Genomic DNA, 13,738 nt, shown 5'->3' with positions numbered 1-13,738 from the left:
TCCTTAAAACAATGGTTCTCAAGGGATGACCAAGACCAGCAGCATCAGCGTTACCTGGGGGCTTGTTAGAAATGCACATTCTCAGAAAGGGGACCCCTCTTGCACTGTTGGTGGGAATGCAAACTGGTGCAGCCTCTCTGGAGAACGGAGTGGAGTTTCCTCAAAACACTAAAAATAGAACCACCCTGCGATCCAGCAATTGCACTATTAGGTATTTACCCAAAGGATATAAAAATACAGATTTAAAGGGGTACATGCTTCCCAATGTTTATAGCAGCCTTAGCAACAGTAGCCAATCTATGGGAAGAGCCCAAGTGTCTATCAACTGATGAATAGATAAAAACCATGTGGTGTAGGGCACCTGGGTGGTTCATTTGGTTCAGTGTCTGACTTCAGCTCAGGTTATCATCTCACAGTTTGTGAGTTTGAACCCTGCATCGGGCTGTCAGCACAGAGCCTGCCTCAGATCCTCTGTTCCCTTTTTCCTTTGGCCTCCCCTGCTTTTGCTCTCTCCCTCTCTCTTGAAAATAAATAAACATTAAAAAGAAGAAGATGTAGTGTATATGTATGGTGAAATCTTACTCGGCAATCAAAAAGAATGAAATCTCGGCAGTTGCAATGACATGGATGGAACTAGAATGTATTATGCTAAGCGAAGTAAGTCAGTCAGAGAAAGACAAATACGATATGATTTTACTCTGACATGGAATTTAAGAAACAAAACAGGTGAACGTATGGGAAGGGGAGGTGGGAAGATAAGAGAAACAAACCACAAGAGACTCCCAATAATGAAGAGTAAGCTGAGGGTTGATGGAGGGATGGGGGTAGGAGGGGGGGCTAGATGGGTGATGGAGATTAAGGGAGGCACTTGTGATGAGCACTGGGTGTTGCATGTAAGTGAATCACTGAATTCTACTCCTGAAACCAATATTGCACTGTATGTTAACTAACTAGAATTTAGATAGAGTAAAAAAAGAAAGAAAGAAAGAAAGAAAGAAAGAAAGAAAGAAAGAAATGCACATTCTCAGGCCACCTGAGACCCAGTGAATCAGAAACTATGGGGTTGGGGCCCAGCAATCTGTGTTTTAACTCACAGGTCTTCGGGTGCTTGGTCAAGTCTGAGAAGCACTGCCTGAAAACATCCTTAATCCTTAAAACAACCCTATGTGTTATCATTACCATGCTGATGAGGAATGTTCAGGAAGGTGGTGTATCCAAGCTGCCCCAAGAGGGAAACAGCCCTGCAAAGCCAAAATGCTCACCCACATAAGCCCACCCTTGAAATTCTCAGGGCTTGCACTACATCTATCCTGCATGCAAGGAAAATCCAGAATCTAGTACCCCACCGACCCCCCAAATCCACTTTTATTCCCAGCTGCTTTTAGCATTCTCTTTGTTCTGGCAAGGCAGTCTACCCCCTTCTCCTTCCTTATTGCCTTCCCAGACCTGCTTTTAAGTTTTGTCTGTGAATTAGAGTTTTGAAAAGGCACTATCAAAAACCCCTGGTCTTGTTTTTAGTAGCCTTGTGACTAAGAATACAATGCCAACAAGTCAATATTGTGTGCAAATGGCAGTAAAATGCCCCTAAATGGCTCCCTCACTCCAGTTTTGTAGAATGAATCAATGGAAATTTAATATTTATTTTTATTTTAAAATAAAATTTTAAAAATATAAAAATATAAAAAATTTAAAAATAAAATTTTATTTATTTTAAAAATAAAATGGTAATTTTATTTTTATTTTTTATTTAAAAAATTTTTTTTTAACATTTATTTATTTTTGAGACAGAGAGAGAGAGCATGAAGAGGGGAGGGTCAGAGAAAGAGGGAGACACAGAATCTGAAACAGGCTCCAGGCTCTGAGCTATCAGCACAGAGCCCGATGCGGGGCTCGAACCCACAGACTATGAGATCATCACCCGAGCTGAAGTCGGATGCTCAACCGACTGAGCCACCAGGCGCCCCAGGCCTGGTAATTTTAAGGGCAAAAGACGCTGTGTGTCCAGGGAGCCCGGCGGGAGGATGGAAGTTGTGTTTCTCCATTACTCACTATGGAGGAGGCTAACACAAACGCTTAAACCTTTAACCTCCAGTGTGTTAGCCATCAGGCGGTGGAGGGTAGCTCATTAGCATCCGGTGACCCTGAATGTCTGGCTTCCACCCTCACTGAGACTCAGAGAAGAGATCCACAAGATGGCAGTAGCCACTAGAGCATGGCATATATGGTCCGTGCTGCTTCTGGAATTTCCAAATTAAAAAAAAAAATCTGCAATCTGGAGGGAGACCACGAAGGATCATTCATCCAAATCCTGCCTCCCGTCCTTCCAGAGCTGCACCCGTCTGAATCAGTGTGAGCCAACTGCTCGTAAAGCTCTCAGGGAAAGGGGCTCCCTGAATCCTGTTTGTTTAATCAATGGATTAATCAAATTGTTTGCATATTTCCCATTGTCCCAACTTTTTATCCTGAAAAATCCAACCTGTAGGCAAGCTGGAAGATGAATACACCTGCTTGCCTTTCTCTCGGACCCATCGGTTGTTATCATTTAGCCACATTTATTGTATCTCTGTCTTTCTCCCCTTTTGGGGAAGAAATGCTTGACAGTAAGCTGCAGACATCCTGATGCTTCAGCCCTCAGTCATTCAACATCAGCGACAATGAAGACCTTTTTCCACATAAGCACAACATCATTATCACACTCTAGAAGCTTAACGTTGATGCATTAATATTATGTGCACTCAATCCATATCTAAATTGCCACCATAGTCCCAGTAATGTACTTCATAGGGATTTCCTATCCCTCCTCCATGGCCCATTTGGGAATCACATACTGCATTTAGCGGTTGTGTCTTTTTATCCCCCCGCCCTCTTTTTGGGGGAGGGTTTTCTTTTAAGACTTCACATTTCTTAACAGCCCAGTTCCCTGGTCTTGTAGAATGCCCAGCCCTCTGGATTTATCATCATTGGTTCTGTGTGATTTGACTGAAGTTCAGTATCTTGGCAAGAATTCTACCTGAGTCGTCTGGTGTCCTTCCTGTTGAGTCAGCTCAGGTGACCCGTGATGTCACGCAGTCACCATCTTGGTGGTGCTGAGCTGGAGCACCTGGCTAAGGTACCAAACCTTATGCAGAGCCTTCTTTCTGTGACTATGGCCATCCTGGATGGTGGACTGACTTTCCACAGGCTGTTCTCTCCCCACAGCTGTCAGGGGCTGTGCTCACAGTGCCAACAGAATCAGGACATTCCTTTGCCTAAACTCTACCTGTCGCTTCCCACCACGCCCAGAGTAAATTGCAGACCTCCTGGCATGGCTTTTATATCCTGCAGCATCTGGCCCCTGCCTCCCTTCTGACATCATTTGGAACCAGTCTCCCCTGCTCACTGTGCTCCCCCTACCAGGCCTTCTTTCTGTGTTTTCCAGACACCAAACTGTGCACTTAAGGTTTCCTCTGCCCTTAATGCTCTGGCATGGCTGGCTCCTTCCAATCCTTCAGGCTTCTGTTCAGGTGCTACGTTTCCATCCCTATCCCACTTTTCTTGTTCTTTTCGTCTGTGAGGCAGTGATCACCACCTGAAAGGATCTGTTTCCTTATTCTTTCACTTCTAGTTTATCGTCTGTCCCTTCCCACAGGCCATAGGCTCCATGAAGGCCAACGCCTGAGTTGGATTGCTCACCACTGGGTTGGCACTCCAGAATAAAACCTGGCACACAGTAAGTGCTCAGTAAATGTTGGTGAATGAATGAATGAATGAATGAATGATTTTGATTCTGCATTGTTTTTGATTCTGAGACAGAAAAATAAAGATATGGCCTCTGCCCACAGGTGGCTCCTGGTTTGGTGACTCACATATAAAAAGACAACTGGAGTCCCATCAGGCAAGTGCTGGGTGCTCTGGGCAGACAGAGGAGAGGGTGGCTGATTCCCACTCTGAGGAAGGGGAGGTGTCTCACCAGGGGTGACTATAGAGCTCTCTCATTTGTGTGCTTGTGACACAGATTTTCCCTTAAAATGCTGTGGGTGGCAGCATTTGGAACAGTGTCCTGGGAGGCAGAAGACGCAAGTTCTGAGTCTGAGCTGTGTGACCTCACAGCAGACACTTAGCCCCCCCCGGGCTTCATTTCTCTTCCTTGTACCATAAAAGGTTTGAACTCCAGTCACGTTTAGAATGCCTTGACTCCAGTGTTGTCTGAGACTACATTCTACTCTTTGTGAGCAGGTGACCCTGGACAAAGGTCTTCCCTTTGTGCCTCACTCACACCATCTGTAAAATGGGATCAATGATACCCATCTCACACAGTTGCTGTGAGGAACATTGCGATGGCAAAGTGACCGAACTCAGCCAACTGTACAACACGCTCTCCAAAATTAAGGGGCTGTTCTACTTCAGGGGCAATTCTCCTGAAATATATGTCTCACTGGGATGCCTGGGTGGCTCAGTCGGTTAAGTGCCCAACCCTTGATTTCAGCTCAGGTTATGATTACACAGTTCGTGGGTTCGAGCCCCATGATGGGCTCTCTGCTGACAGTGTGGAGTCTGCTTGAGATTCTCTCTCTCTCTCTCTCTCTCTCTCTCTCTCTCTCTCTCTCCCCCCATCTCTTTGCTCCTTCCCTGCTTGCATGCTCTCTCTCAAAATAAATAACCATTAAAAAATATATAGAAATCTCAGATTCTCTGTGTCTTCAGAACTTTCTATAGCTGTCCCAGCAAGAAAAACTCCTTTTTTTTTTTTTTTTTAACCTGAAATCCTTCTCTGGAAGTCTTGGCACTTTGAGTCGAAGGGTCATTAAAAGACCAGATGGCAGAGAAAGCCTTTAGGTTACTGTTTCCAGAAGCTCTGTGGTTCAGTTAGAAGCCCCAGTGCCCTGGGAGTGCCCTGCAGAGATGAAGGTCAATAATGCCAGCTCAGTCAATGCATCTGGTGCTCTTCCGCACTGTAGCCCCTGCCAGTGCCTGGCACCCCTGCCCACCTGCTGTACTGGAGACGAGAAGCAGAAGCCAGGCATGGACCTGTCTACACGTCACCGCGACGACTGCCTGTGTCCCCTTGCTATCCACCAACCAGCTGTTTCAACCCAGGGGTGAGAGGGACCTATGGAGGGGCCGATGGGGGTGGCAGGGAGGTCTGCGCAGGTGTGGGAGGGTGTGGGTGGGGTACAGAGAGTCAGAGTGTCAGCCCTTCCTTCCTTCTTTCCTTAACCCTTCTCTTTTTAATTTCTTTTAATGTTTTTTTATTTTTGAGAGACAGAGAGAGAGAGAGAGAGACAGAGTACCAGAGGGGGAGGGACAGAGAGAGAGGGAGACACAGAATCCAAAGCAGGCTCCAGGCTCTGAGCCAGCAGCACAGAGCCCCACGTGGGGCTCGAACCCACAAACCGCAAGATCATGACCTGAGCCGAAGTCGGACGCTTAACCGACTGAGCCACCCAGATGCCCCCAAATTCACCCTTTGAAAGTGTATAAAGTTCAATGGTTTTTAGTCATTCAAAGGTGGTACGACCACCACCACTACCTAATTTCACAAACGGAAACCCAGCCACTCTCCATTCCCCAGCCACGTCTCCGTGGGTTTCCCTATTCTGGACATGTGATCTAAGTAGAACCGTGTCGTGGTTGCCCTTTTGTGCCTGGTCCCTTTCACCTAGCATGATGTTTTCGAGACTCATCCACACTGTAGCATGTGTTAGAGTTTCCTTCCTTCTTCAGGCTGAATGATAGTCTGTGATGTGGCTACATCACATTCTGTTTATCCGTTCTCTACTGATGGATGCTCAGGGCTATTGTGAGTAATGCTGCTGTGAACGTTCACGTGCACGTTTTAGGGAGAGCACGTGCCTTCATCTCTCTTGGGTTTATACCCACGAGTGGAATCGCTGGCTTCTGGTCCTTTATTCTTCTGCCACAACAGGATTCTCATGTTGTAGGTGTAAAAAGGGAGTGTCGGATAAGAGGGCATTTGAACCCTCTGACTTGTGAGTTCTGCAGGCAAACGTGAGCTAGGTATTCAACAAACAACTTATTTCCTGTGCTGCTAAGGCACACGGCTGTATTTTCTTGCCTCCCTGAAGTCTGATCCAGCTATGAGATTTTGTTCCAGCTGGTCATGAAGCCCATTTCCAGGCACTCTTTGCCTCTCTCCTCCTGTGTCTGTGATTGAGCTCAGAGGACCCGGTGGTTGGGGGGGGATTCTGGCCTAAGGGGTCACAAAGCTATCCACTGAAGGGCCCACATGGCTGAATGTGGAGCAGAGCCTCTCTGCCAGCCCACGTTAACTTGTCATATAAGCAACAAATAAACAATACCTTAGGACACTGAGATCTGGGGGCTATTTTTAACCCCAGCTAGTCTATCCTGCCTCGTGCGGGCTCTTTATGTAAGAAGTGACTGTTCAGTTTTGAGAGCAGTCTGAGGGGCTTCCGGCCCTGCCTCCAGCTTCCTAACACCTTTGCCATCTGCTGGTTCCGTGGTGGGAGTTTCTGCACGGACCTCCCCTTGGACTTGGTGTTGTCTAGTCAGGTGACCAGCTGTCCTGGTGTACCTGGGAGTGAGGGGATTCCTGGGATTTGGGACTTTTGGTTTTGAAACTGGGACACTCCAGGGCAAACTGATGCTCTTACCCGTCTCTGATCTGGGACGTGGGCTGAACTCCATTGCCCTTGGCGCAGCAGGAAAGAATGACATGCCCGTCACAGGTGAAGTTTTGGTGGGGGGGGGGAGGGGTGCTGAGGTGTACCCTTGAGGTGTTTGCCATTCCCGGACAAGAGCTGGGATTGTTCTGCACTCTTCTGGTGGTGACATCAGCCCTTCTCAGGCACTTGTTTGGAACCTCAGCCAGGCTGTTCACGGGGCACTGCTGCTGTATGGCGGTCCCTTAGGTCGTGATCTCGTGGTCTGTGAGTTCGAGCCCCATGTCAGCTCTGTGCTGATGGCTCAGAGCCTGGAGCCTGCTTCAGTTTCTGTGTCTCCCTCTCCCTCTGCTCCTCCCCCACTCACACTCTGTCTCTCAAAAATGAATAAATGTAAAAAAAAAAAAAAAGATGTGCTAGGTGCAGTTTGCTGTGAGACGGGGGGAGGCCACTCAGCGTTTGGAAAATAAATTAGGAGATATAGGATGGGGAACAATAGTGGGATGGAGAGAAGGGGAGATGACAGACACGGGTGGAGGGCGGGAAGCAGGGTGGACAGGAAGGAAGTGGGTCCAGATCTATGTCCGCGAACGCGTCCCACCTTCCCGGGTGTTGCTCTGTGTGCCGCTTGGTGTGCCCGAGGGCCTGGGGCTGTGCTCTCCTTCACGCTGTGTATGCTGTTTGAGACTTCTGCTGTGTCTCTGGGTTCAGTTTTGTTCCTAGTGTTCCAGGTCTGCCAAGGACCACCCCACGGCAAGGCCAGGAGGACACCTGTGCTGCTTCTCTGGGCAAGAGGACGCACACCTGCCCTTGTGTGGTTAGAGGACTCACACCTGTCATCTGTGGTTAGCGCTCAGTGGGGAAGCACCAGAGGGCAGGCGTGATTCCTGCACATGCGCGGTGCGGCGCGGCACGCCAGGCCTCAGCTTCCACCCCAAGCTCAGGCTTCCGCCTCATTAGTGCCTACGCCTGGTGGCAGGGAGAGCCTGGAGGGCCGGGCAGACCTGCACCGTCCAGCGGCACCGTCGGAAAACAGTCTCAGGCTTCTCCGTTCGTGAACCAGTGGCATGAAAGATAGCTTCTCATTTGGCTCTGCTGTAAGCCAGAAAATGAGCAAATTAAAGCTCTCATTAAGGTCCTCCCGTGACAGAGACGAGCTCTCCCACTGGCCATTCACCATTACAAGCGAATAAGACCATCCACAGAGTCGGATATTAGGCTCGAGTTCCTTTCTCTAAGTGCTAAAGGGTTTTTTTTTTTTTTTTTCTTCTTCTCGATCATGAAAAATAAATGCCCATTTCCCTTCAATCCAGTCAGCACGAGGGACCTACGGGGGAGAGACTCACTGTTCTCACAAAGGAGGATTTTCTGCAGCTGAATCTTTTCGAGGTTGTTCTCTCCCTCCCCACCCCCACCCCCCACCTCCCACCCCCAGCTGGCAGGAGGAGGCACTGCAGTCTGGGGTCTGGGACGCGGTGCCGGAGCTGTGAGAGCAGTCCTGCCTGGGGGTCTGGGGTGAAGGAGCCACAGCCAGCCACCTGCTGACTCCTACCAGGTATGTGCCACAAACTGTGCCAAACACTTCAAGTGCCTGATGTTCTTTGCATTTTCCTGGCAGCCATGTGGGGGCAATTTACAAACGGAGGAACTGAGGCTCAGAAAATGGAGTATTTTGCCCCAAAATACAGACCTGGGATTCAAACACAGTTCTGTCTGGTCCCAAATCCGGCTTTGGAATCCTCAACGGCCACCCCAGTCTGCCCCCCAGCTGTGGGATATTAGGTAACTGGAAGGGATACTTTCTAGAAGCAGTGCCAAGGGGAAGCCTAAAGCTGGGGATGGTTTGGGAAGGGGATAGAAGTAAGAGGAGCAGCCCAGAGCCCGGGGCCAGTCACGGGGACAGACACAGACACAGGGAACAGGACTCTGTTCTGAACATTCACTGTTTGGGGGTCCCGGTCAATGACAGGATGGAGAAAACAGTGGAGGACCCTGCCGTGGGTAAGGCAGGGGGTCTGATCACCAGCTGACGGTGGAGGCTAGTTAGGACATGCAGAAGCTTGCTTGAGTGGACTTATCCACAGGACAGGGCTTACTAAAGCTGGGAACCGAGGCTCTGTGAGATGCTAGGGCTCCCTCTTGGCTCTCCCAGACACTGGGTTTGTGGCGCTGTGATTTGTTCCAGACGATATCCAATTATCCTCCCTTTGCTGATAAGGCAAGGCAGGGCTAAGTGACCGGACACAGGGTTGGTTTTCTTTCCAATGTATCGAGAGCCAGAGTTTCCGAACTTTGGCAAGCCTCACAGGACCTGCCTCAGCTCCTTGCCATAATGATGTTCTCCCTCATTGTTCTGTGTAGAGCCCATGGCCACATTGTGCACTTGGATCTATAAACACAATGGGAGACTGAGCTGGTAAGACACATTTGTGTGACCTTGGGTAAGTCACTCCCTCATCAGACGTAGTTATAGAAATTGACAAGCTGGTTCTAAGACACACAGGCAAAAGCAAATGGACTAGAATAACCAAAACAATTGTGGAAAAAAACAAACAAAACAACCCAAAAACAAAGTTGGAGGATTCCCACTTTGAGTCAGACTATAAATCCCCAGTCATCAAGACCATATAGTATTGGAAAAAGGATGGACATATAGGTCAATGGGATAGAATAGAGTCCAGAAATAGACTGCACATGTATGGTCAATTGGTTTCAACAAAGATGTCAACGCAGTTTGATGGAGAAAGGATGATCTTTTAAGCAAGTCATGTAAGAACGATTCGATATCTCTATGTGAAACAAACAAAATCTTTATAAAACAAACAAAAGCCAGCCTTGAAGTTTTGCACCTCCCTATGCAAAATTTAACTCAAAATGGATCGTAGCCTAACACTATAAAACTTCTTGAAGAAAACAGAAGAGAAAATGTTTGTGACCTTGGGTTAGGCAAATATTTCTTCTAGAGGATGCAAAAAACATGAGCTATGAAAGGGAGAAAATGAACATTGGACTTCATCAAAATGAAAAACTTAGGCTCTTAAAAGACACTGTATGAGGAAATGAAAATGCAAGGCAGCCTTGGAGAAAATATTTGCAAAACACCTATCTGATAAAGGTCGAGGACCCCGGTGTTAGATATTAACTTTCTGAACAAAGAACTGGAATGAAGAACTTTCACAATTCAGTAATAAGGAAGCAAATAACCCAATTAAAAAAAAAAATGGGCAAAAGACTTGAGTGGGCACTTCATCAAAGAGGATGTATGGATAGGAAGTAAGCACATGATGGTCACCTGGGTGGCTCAGTCGGTTAAGTGCCTGAGTTCTGCTCAGGTCATGATCTCGTGGTTCCTGAGTTCGAGCCCTGCGTCAGGCTCTGTGCTGACAGCTCAGAGCCTGGAGCCTGCTTCGGATTCTGTGTCTCCCTCTTTCTGCCCCTCCCCTGCTCATGCTCTCTCTCTCTCTCTCTCTCAAAAATAAACATTAAAAAAAAAAGTAAGCACATGAAAAGATACTCAGCATTAGCAGTCATCAGGGAGAGGTAAATCAGATACCATCCCAACAGAGGGGCTGCCCATCTGGCAATACCGACTTCGGCAGCAATGTGGAGCTGGTCTCTCAAATGCTGCTGTTGGGAAAGGGAAGTAGAACAACCACTCTGCTGGAAAATCATTTGGCAGTTTTTTTTATAAAGTTAAATACATTTATTTTACAACCCAGCAATCCCACACAGAGGTATTTACCCAAGGGAAATGAAAATATTCACCCACACAAAAACCTGTATGCAAGGTTTTATTAATAACCATCTCCAAATGGAAACACCCCAATTGTCTATCCACTGGAATGGGTAAAAAAAAAATGTGGTGAATCCAAACTGGAATTTTGCTCATCAATAAACAGGAACAAAGGGGCACCTGGGTGGCTGAATTGGTTAAGCGTTGGACTCTTGATTTCAGCTCAGGTAGTGATCTCTTGGTTCGTGGGTTTGAGCCCTGCAATAGGCTCTGTGCTAACTAAGGGGAGTCTGCTTGGGATTCTCTCTCTCCTTCTCTCTCTCTGCCTCTCCTGCACTTGAGTGTACACGTGTTTGGGCATACTCTCTCTCAAAATAAATAAATGTGAAAAAATAGGAATAGCTACTAAAACAAACATACAACAACATGGATGAATCTCACACGTATGATGCTAGATGAAAGAAGCCCAAAAGGCCTTCTGCTGTAGGATTCCATTCCTAGGGCATTCTAGAGAAGGCAAATCCATAGGGATGGTTGCCAGGGCTGGGCATGGGGGATGGGAATTGATTCAGAGCAGGTACGAAGGAACTTTTTGGGGTTGTGGCAGTGTTCTAGATCTTGATTGTGGTGGTGGTTACGTTTGCCAGAGCATTTGCCAAAATGTATAGAAGTGTGCGTGTGCGTGTGTGTGTATGTATATAGATTTGAATTTTACTGTGTATAATAAACCTGACTCATAAAATTAACACTTTTCTTGAAATTGCATTTTTTTGTGAGTCAAAAACCAGTCTATGTCATGTGGTTTAAGGCATAATGTGAGGAGTCACACTAGGGCACTGTAAGAGGTAAGGTTCACGTGAGCTCACGTTAGGTGACAGTGCTTTGTAGCCCATAGTCTAAGGATGACTCTGGAGCCATCCAGCTGGAAGGGAGGGAGTCCTCTGTTCATCAGAGTCAGAGGGAAATGCTGCTCGGGGTTCCAATTTCCCCACAGTGGGGTCTGGTCACGCAAACACATCTTCTAGTCTTTTCTCCTAAACCAGGTCCCTCGGCCAGAGGAGACCAGCCCTCGCTGGAGCAGAGGCATGAGTGAATTCTGAATAACACCATTCCCTCTGGACTCCAAGCTCCACATCTCGGTGCCCTTTTGTCTGCCAGCCTCTTCGGCTGCCAGTGGCATCACATAGACGTTTTCTCTGAGCTGACAAGTAAAAAGCCAATAATTCTCTGTCAGGCTGAGGCTTCTCTCATAGCAAATCATTGAATGGTCATTTCAAAAGGGTAAAGAATAGAAACCATCCTTAAAGCTCCCCTGACAGGAGAGATTTAAGAACACGAAGGGTATTATTGGGCTGTACCATTACTGGATTCAATGACAGGCATTACATGGCTGGCGATAAAATCACTAATATCTTCACGCTTTGCCTCCTAGTGGATTTGATTCTTCCACGGCAAAGTCCCCATCAAGAACTGTTTCTTTTCATGAGGGTAGGCAGCTACACAGAGTATACCTTTGTCTTCACAAAAATAGGCCCACTTTTGAACTACTTTCTTCAACACTGATAAAGAAAAAAGTCCTTTTATCTCCCGTGAAGGGCTTCAGCTTCCAGCTCAAGTTAGCTAGATTTGCGACATTCTCTGACCCCACCAAAACCACGCTGGCTGCTGAGGTCTCGAACAGAAACCTAATATAAGGCAAAGAACAGATACAGCCCTCAAAACTCTTCCCATCTTGAAGGAGTCTTTCTTTCCAGACTCATGAAAGTGTCTGAGGGATGTGGTCCCAGGAAACAGAAAAGACATCTCTGTTTGAGGAGAGCATCTATTTAATCATATTTTAGTGCAAAATTGGGGAAGAAAAGGCAGTCACTCATTGCTTTTCCTTTCTACAGCTTCCATTAATTTTCTCTGAGGGATCTAGGACTTGAACTGATACATTATGGTTCTTATTCCACCATCCTGAACACTTCCCGAGTGTCTCATTTATCTCTGTATTTCCAGAATGTATCATAGAACTTGGAATGTAGTGGGGAGAGGGAAGGACATTAGTACGTATTGGGCATCACTATACACTGAGTTCTGTGAGAGATAACCTCATGCATGCGTGCGTGTGTATATAAAGGTACGTTGTATTGGTTAGCTGTTGCAATGGTAATGCTGTGTAACAAACCATTCCAAAATCCAGTAGCTTGAGAAACCTTAAGCATTTAGTATTGCTCAAATTTGTGCAGTTTGGCTGATCCAAACTGAGCAGAACTGGATTTGGTTGGGTATTTCTTCTTATTGTAGGTCTACACCTTTGCCAGGATAGCTCTGTTTCAGGTGCTAGTCACTGGTGGGGGATGGGGCTCTGTCTCATGTGTCTCACCCTCCTGGGATGAGTCATTTAGCCATGGCAAGCTCTTCTCTTGCCTATGGCAGAGGCACAAGAGAACAAAGGGAAAAATGCAAGGCCTCTTATGGTTTATGCTAGGAACTGGCACATGTCATGGCCACCTTGTTCAATCGGTCAAAGCAAAGGACAGGGCCAAACCCAAAGTTAAAGGATGGGAAAGAGGTGGTGGGCAGGGAGGGGACAGCTCCAAAGTCACAGGGCAAAGTGTGCAGGAGAGATGAAAACGGAGGCCAGGAATGCAATCTACACAATATGCTTTTTTAAAAGTTCATTTATTTTGAGAGAGAGAGAGAGAGAGAGAGAGAGAGAGAGAGAGAGAACGAGAACCAGTAGCGCAGAGGCAGAGAGAGAGAGAGAGGGAGAGAAAGAGAATCCCAAGCAGGCTCTGCACTGTCAGCCCAGAGTCCAATGTGGGGCTCAATCTCACAAACCATGAGATCATGACCTGAGCTGAAATCAACAGTTGGGGATGCTTAACTGACTGAGCCACCTGGGCACCCCTGCACAATATGTTTAATCTGACAGCAAACCTCTGTGCTAGATCTGGTATTACTCCCATTTTCCTGATGAGGAAACTGAGGTCGAGGGAGGCCAGACCATGGTTCCAAAGCATGTTTTCTTTCTGGCATAACCGTGTTCCCTCTGCCTGGTGTTCCGTGGGACTCAGTGAATAAAAACCACAAGTCTGGCTGAAAGTTAAAACAAGCAAGGATCTCTTTTACTGAAGTAAATTCTAGTTTGTCTGTGGTTTTTCTCATGCAGTGATTCTGGCTGTCTGTAACTCCCACATCCTGCTGTTGTCCAGACTTGAATCAGCTGGGCTGTGTTAGATCCTTGTTCCCGCCCTGCTCTGTCTGGAGCAATCAGGCAAGAAAGCAAACAGACCCGGGGCCTCTGATGCAGAAAGGATCTTCTGTACATAGCTCTGTTGGTTTTTTTTTTTTTTTTTTTTTGCCAGAATGCCTCTGTTTGCTACAGAATCCTGGT

General features: G+C 47.0%; 1 long non-coding RNA gene across 1 annotated transcript; it reads left to right on the top strand.

Annotated features, from left to right (window-relative positions):
* The first annotated feature begins 3,501 nt into the window (after positions 1-3,501).
* Positions 3,502-3,874, top strand: LOC121042581 (uncharacterized). The gene is made up of 2 exons (XR_005796303.1): positions 3,502-3,709; positions 3,822-3,874. It is a non-coding gene; the product is annotated as an uncharacterized LOC121042581 (long non-coding RNA).
* The last annotated feature ends 9,864 nt before the right edge of the window (positions 3,875-13,738 follow it).

The sequence above is a fragment of the Herpailurus yagouaroundi genome, unplaced genomic scaffold (assembly GCF_014898765.1).
Source record: "Herpailurus yagouaroundi ecotype Mexico unplaced genomic scaffold, PumYag 185, whole genome shotgun sequence".
In the NCBI taxonomy this organism is placed as follows: Eukaryota; Metazoa; Chordata; class Mammalia; order Carnivora; family Felidae; genus Herpailurus; species Herpailurus yagouaroundi.
The sequence above is the reverse complement of the archived record's forward strand: the minus strand, read 5'-3'. Positions and strand labels throughout refer to the sequence as shown.